The sequence below is a fragment of the Meles meles genome, chromosome 20 (genome assembly GCF_922984935.1).
Source record: "Meles meles chromosome 20, mMelMel3.1 paternal haplotype, whole genome shotgun sequence".
In the NCBI taxonomy this organism is placed as follows: Eukaryota; Metazoa; Chordata; class Mammalia; order Carnivora; family Mustelidae; genus Meles; species Meles meles.
In genome coordinates, this window is record NC_060085.1 from 4,266,635 (window position 1) to 4,273,427 (window position 6,793).

The following is a 6,793-nucleotide window of genomic DNA, read 5'->3' on the forward strand; positions in this document are numbered from 1 at the left end:
CGATGCGGGACTCGATCCCAGGACCCCGAGACCACGACCCGAGCCGAAGGCAGCGGCTTAACCCACTGAGCCACCCAGGCGCCTCATTACACAGACATTCTGCTTCTGGTAAAGATTATTTAAATACATGGTTGGACTCAACCTTGATTTGGGTGAAGAGTCATACCATCTCCACTTACAGCTGCTTCTGAATGAATGAGTGCTCCCAAGACTAGAAGAAAAAATTATACTGTGACCACAAGCAAACTAATCTTGTTGTGTTCTAGTTTCATTTATAAAATGGGGGAATAATAGCAAATAACAGTACCTACCCCCTAGGATTATTGTGAAGATTAAATGATTTAATGCACATAAAACTTTCAGAATAGTGCTCGGTGCACAGGAAAGACCCATTTGTTACTTGCTTTGTTTGTCGTTGCTGTTCCATCATGAACAGGCTTGTTGTTTTTTTTTTTTAATTTAAGATTTTATTTATTGATTTGACAGAGAAAAAGAGAGTATGCTGTAGGGGGAGCAGTGGGCAAAGGGAGAGGAAGAAGCAGACGCCCCACTGAGTGGGGAGCCCCATGCAGGACTTGATCCAAGGACCCTGGGATCATGACTTGAGCCAAAGGCAGACACTTAACTGACTGAGCCACCCAGGTGCCCCAACAGTCTTGGTCTTAACAAGACTTCTGGTTTTACCAGGATCCTCTCAGTCCAAGATCACAGGAAATGTCTCTGGGTAGAGCTCCCATATTATCTTTCTCTGTAGAAAATACTCTAAGTGCTTGCCATCTGCACCTTGTAACTGTCTTGTCGCGTCCAAAGTTTCTCAGTGCTGGCACTACTGATATTTGGGATCAGATGATCCTTAGTTGTGAGGAGCTATCCTGGGCGTTGCAGGGCATTGAACAACCTCTCGTCTCTACCCACTAGATGCCAGTAGTACTCTCCAACTTGTGACAACCAAAATGTCTCCAGACATTGCCAAGTGTCCTCTGGGGGGTCAGAATGGCCCCTGGTTGGGAACCACAGGTCTACTGAATCAATATATTTGGATATATACTCATTCATCTAATATTGATTGAACCCCTTTCATGTGCTAGGCACTGTGCTATGTGTTAGGGATATAGTGATCAACAAGATAGACACACACACACACACACACACACACACACCTAGTTAAAGCTAGATCATGAAATAAAGAGAGAGAGAGGGTGGAATGAGAGGGAGTAGGCTCTAGATCAGCCTGGGATAACAAGGGATATTCCTGGGAAGAACAGATTCATAAGCAGAGGCTGAGTCTGGGGAGGGAGGAATAGATGAAGATTAGGGAGAACAGTGTTTTGAGCATAAGAGACAGCATGTGCAAAGGCCCTGAGGTGAGAGGGAGAATAGAGTGTGTGGGGATAGAGAGAAGGTCCAAGTAGATGGAGCTAAGGAGGTGAGGGGTAAGGCAAGAGGTAAGGCTGTCTTTGCATTTATTTCTATACACCCCTTGCTCTTGGAGGCTAATTGTATATGTCTGCACCTGGAACAGCCAAGCCTCTGCACCCACAGTCTGCTCTGTCTGGAACACACACGCCAGTAGAACTCCACATCCTTCAGGTCTCACTCAACTCAGATGACACCTCCTCAGAGGGGCCTTCCTGACCACCCCAGCATTCTCTACTACAACACCCTGTTCTGTTGTTCTCATTGGGATCATCACCAACCTGAGATTTTCTTTAATCGAAGGGATACCCACCTATCACAAGCTTCACCACTTTGAGGTGCACAAGTCAGTGGCACTCAGGACATTCACACTGATGTGCAACCACCTTCTTTACCAATTCCAAAACATTTTCATCACCCCCAAAGGAAAGGACATGCCCATTAGCAGTCACTCCCCATAGTTCCGTCCCCAGCTCCAGGCACCCCCTCATCTGCCTTCTGTCTCTATGGATTTGACCGTTTGGGACATTTCCTACAAACAGCATCACCGTCTGTGTCCTTTGACATCTGGCTTCTCTCACTCAGTATGTTTTTTGAGGCTCATCCTGTTACGATCTGAACTGATCTTTGTTCCTTTCCTGGCTATTTTTTCCAACTAGAATGTCAGCTCGAGGAGGGATTTTTTTCCATCTTTTGCCCAGTGCCTAGAACTCTGCCTGGCACACAGTAGGTGCTCAGGAGACACAAGGAGAAGAGGGTCCCAGGAACCATCTCTGTCCTTCTCCCTCACTGAATGTGTAAGAAACGTTCTTGATGATGGTTCAACTTGAGAGAAATCAGGGCAGGCCCCCCGATGGCCGTGGGCACTTAATGATGTGAGACCTATCATCTTCCCCTTCTCACAGCTTCAGCAGTAGGGTCAGATCGCTTGCATTTTGCTTTATGACCACCACGGAGCCAACAACTCCTTAGACCAGAGGCAAAACCATATTTTCCTGAGTCACAAACACATACACAGACCCATTCACCTGCACAAACGGCCACCTCTTTGTATGTTGTCCATACAACATACAATGTTGTCCAGCAAGATTCATCTTGCTTTTCTGATTTAATACCCTGCCTTGAAGAACATTCAGATTCAGTGACCATGAACCGGCCTCTCTGGGGTGTGTATGAATTTTCCTCGAGATGAGACCCACTAGCACAAATTAACCTTTTTACAGTGGATGCTCAGCGGCATTTAATACGCTCACAGTCTTGTGCAACCATCACTTCTGTTCAGTTGCAAAAATGGTTCATTGCGGGGCACCTGGGTGGCTCAGTGGGTTAACGCCTCTGCCTTCAGCTCAGGTCATGATCCCAGCATCCTGGGATCGAGTCCCGCATCGGGCTCTCTGCTCAGCAGGGAGCCTGCTTCTCCCTCTCTCTCTGGCTGCCTCTCTGCCTACTTGTGATCTCTGTCTGTCAAATAAATAAAATCTTTAAAAAAAAAATGGTTCATCGCCCCAAAAGGAAACTCTGTATACATTGACCCGTCGTTCCCCACCCCACCCCTTGGTGGGTAATTCTTTGGTGTCTCCAGTCTACTTTGGTTTGTCTTCATATGGGTTCTACTCCCGGTTGGAACTCCGGGCAGATCTGTCCTTGAGGTCCTCTCCAGCAGACCCAAATGTTTGTCATGGCGCCCTGCATGAGGTAGATCTTTTATTACATTCTTACTCATTTTATGTTTTATGCCAAGTTTTACTTTGGCAGGGGAAACATAATTTTGTTGTATAGTACACCTTTTCTTTTTTTTTTCTACTTTGCCAAGGTAAGCCTTTTTATATACAATGTAATTTTTTTATTTTTTATTTTTTTATTTTTTTTTTTTTTAAAGATTTTATTTATTTATGTGACAGAGAGAAGATCACAAGTAGGCAGAGAGGCAGGCAGAGAGAGAGAGGAGGAAGCAGGCTCCCTGCGGAGCAGAGAGCTCGATGCGGGGCTCGATCCCAGGATCCCGAGATCATGACCTGAGCCGAAGGCAGCGGCTTAATCCACTGAGCCACCCAGGCGCCCCACAATGTAATTTTTTTAAAAAATAAAACTGGCTGGATGAAATTTTTCTCTTTAGACTGACAGAATAAAAATATAGCTTGAAAGAATGCTATCACCATGCAACAATACTGGGGAGTGTGATTAGGCTTTTATTTCTTTTAAGATTTTATTTATTTGAGAGAGAGAGCATGAGTGGGGAAGGGCAGAGAGAGAAGCAGACTCCCTACTGAGCAGGGAGCCTGATGTGGGGCTCGATCTCAGGACCCTGGGAACATGACCCGAGCTGAAGGCAGACTCCTAACCAACTGAGTCACCCAGACGCCCCATGATTAGGCTTTTAAACAATACATAATTGGCATACTACGGACAGGAACTAAGTTTCAACAGGAGATGGGAAGTGATTGCTAACAGGCTATTTGCTCCTTAAGTTTTTACCTTTAGTGATACTGGAAAACCCAATGAACTAGCTACGGAACATTTTTGAAGGGTCCACAGCACACCTGATTCACACATTGTAGAATTCATGTTTTTGGTGTAGAGTTTTAGAGTTTTGGCAAATGCTTGGAGTCGTATAACCAGCAGCACAGTCACTGTTGCTACCCCACCCTCAAATTCCCTCCTGCTCCCCCTTCACAGTCAACCCCACTTCACCCCCCAACTCCTGGCAATCTCCAACCTATTCTCTGTCACAACTGTTTTGCCTTTTCCAGAAAGTCACATAAATGGAATCATAAGGCTTGTGGCCTTTCGAGTCTGGCTTCTTTCCCTCAGGTCTTTGAGATTTGCTTAAACGGTTGCATCCACAGTTCCATCCCCTGTGGTGTGGCGTTCCACGGGATGGATGTACCATGGAGATGGGAGGGGAGGGGAGGGAGGGGCAGGTGGCCGCGCAGGGCCTTGTGGGCACAAAGAAGACATGGGCTTACACCCTGAGGGAGGTGGGAGCCCTGGAGAGTTGCAGGCAGAGGATGGACATGGTCAGACCAACATTTCATTTTATTTTTATTTTTTTATAGTTTTATGATGGAACATTTCACACACATACACACACACACACACACACACACACACACATACAACACAAATAGAGTCATGATCCACCCCTCCCAACGACAGCAACAGCCATCCATTGCTTTGCTCCACCAATTGTCAACATGGAGCTGTCCTTGTCTCTCTCCATGCGGCCATGCTCCTGCTGGACTGTTCTAGAGCAAACTCCAAATAGTGTGTTATTTCACATGGAATCCTTCAGCAACAGGGATTCTTTAACTGAGTCTCAAAGCCATCATCACACTTCAAAAAGTGACCATCCTTTCTTCGCGTCGTTTGACATCCAGTCAGTGTTCAAGTCCCCACTGACCACAGATGCCTTGTTTGGGTTGGGATGTGGCTGGAATCCACACACTGAATGTGGTTGATGGAATCTACCATTGAGCAGGGTCTCTCTGGCTCATGGGAGGGAGCCCAGGTTCCAGAGAGCTGTGCCTGTCTGGGGGAGCAGTAGTTTGGGGACCGATTTTGAAGACTGAGCCTGATGTGGAAAGAGGGAGCAGAAAGAGAGGGGGAGAAGGGGAGGGAAAGCAGGGTCAGGGAGAGGGAGGGAAGAGAGCAGGAGGAGACAGAAGAAAGCAAGGAGGGAAGAAGGGAAACAGATAAGGGAGAGAGGAGAGAGGAGGGAGAGACAAAGGGAGGGAGGGAGGGAAGTTGATTAGGTGATGGGTAGACAGATGGACGAGTGGGTGGAAGGATGGATGATAGGGAAGGATGGAATGATGGATGGATGGCTGGGAGGGAGGGTGATGGAAGGAAGGAAGGGAGGGAGGGACAAATGAAGATAAAAGGGTAGATCGGGGTGAGGGACACCAAGTTTCTGAGCCAGGGCGAGCTTCTCCAGGAGGACCTTGGACTTCTTGGTTTCTTCTTTTGTAGCACACTTTATGAATGTTTTTGCACGCGTGTTCCTAGCCTCAGATCGGCTATGTTTGGCTATTTGCTTTCCTCCATTGATTGATCTACTCCGTGTGTATAAATGCCACAGAGACTCATTTCAGTTCATATTATAATGTGCTTTTCTAGCTACTCATTTTCACTGAAATATACGGCTAGAGTCTGCTATCCTAGAACCATGCACAGGTTATGGGGCTGTATTTGCCAGACAGTGTATCTTCAGGTTCTTGTAGGACATGAACTGCAAATCTAGAGTTTAGGACTGCTTGACTCTGGTATCAAGTATAATGTTTGTCACGAGGAAGATAAGACCATTTTCCTTCACGGAAACCACCGACACACTGTTCTCAAATGATGTCAGCCAGCAATTCTGGCCCCCAAGGGCACCGCTGATGATATCTGCAGACATCTTGGATTGGAACGAAATAACATACTGGATTTGTGATTTTAATTACATGCTTAGGGGAATCTGATTAATGAAACATGTGGCCAATGTTCGGATGTTTCGGAAATTTTGATTTGTTAAATTCCTAAGTTCACTAAATGGCATTTGAGATTTAGTATCTTCTCAACATTTATGCAAGTGGATTACCCCACGTAACAAAGTAGTGCAGAATGGGTGACTCAGCAGAAACTTATTTTCTTTTGGTTCTGGAGGCTGGATGTCCAAGATCAAGGTGTCAGGGGGGCTGGTTTCTGGGGACAGCCCTCTTCATAGCTTGCAGACAGCCGTGTCTTCACAAGATGCAGCGAGAGCAAGGGCTGGTGTCCTTTCCTCTTATAAAGATACTAATCCGGTTGGATCAGGACCCCACTATTAGGACTTCCTGTAACCTGAATTACTTCCCTAAAGGTTCCATCTCCAAATACAGTCACACTTGGGGGGTGAGGGCTTCAACATATGAATTTTGGGGAACATAATTTTGTCTAGGAAAACAACCATTAATTTTTGTCAAGTAAATGTTTAAAAGAATGTTGCTTAATAGGTTTAAGGATTAGCACACTGAAAATCAGACAAGGTTAAGGAGTGGTGGTTGAACCCATCGGACACGAAAGGTTTCAAACAATGAAGTCCAGTTCATGAGCATGCAAGGACCCTGGCAGACAGAATCGTCACTGTCCTCCAAGGATGGGTTAGCAACCATGTGATCTGAAGTCTGACCTCTGTACACTGTCTTCCAAGGGGGCCACCTCAGTCTCACAATGTACAAGAGTGTCTGTCTCCCCACATTCTCACTGATATAAAGTGTTTTTCTGTCTTTTTGAGCCTACTCAATCTGACACGTGAAATATATCACAATATTTTCTTCTGTATTCTCTCATGACAAGGAAGTCATTTTAAATGTTTTCAGGGAACTTTCTATTTATGCCCTTTGGGGTACCGGGAGTT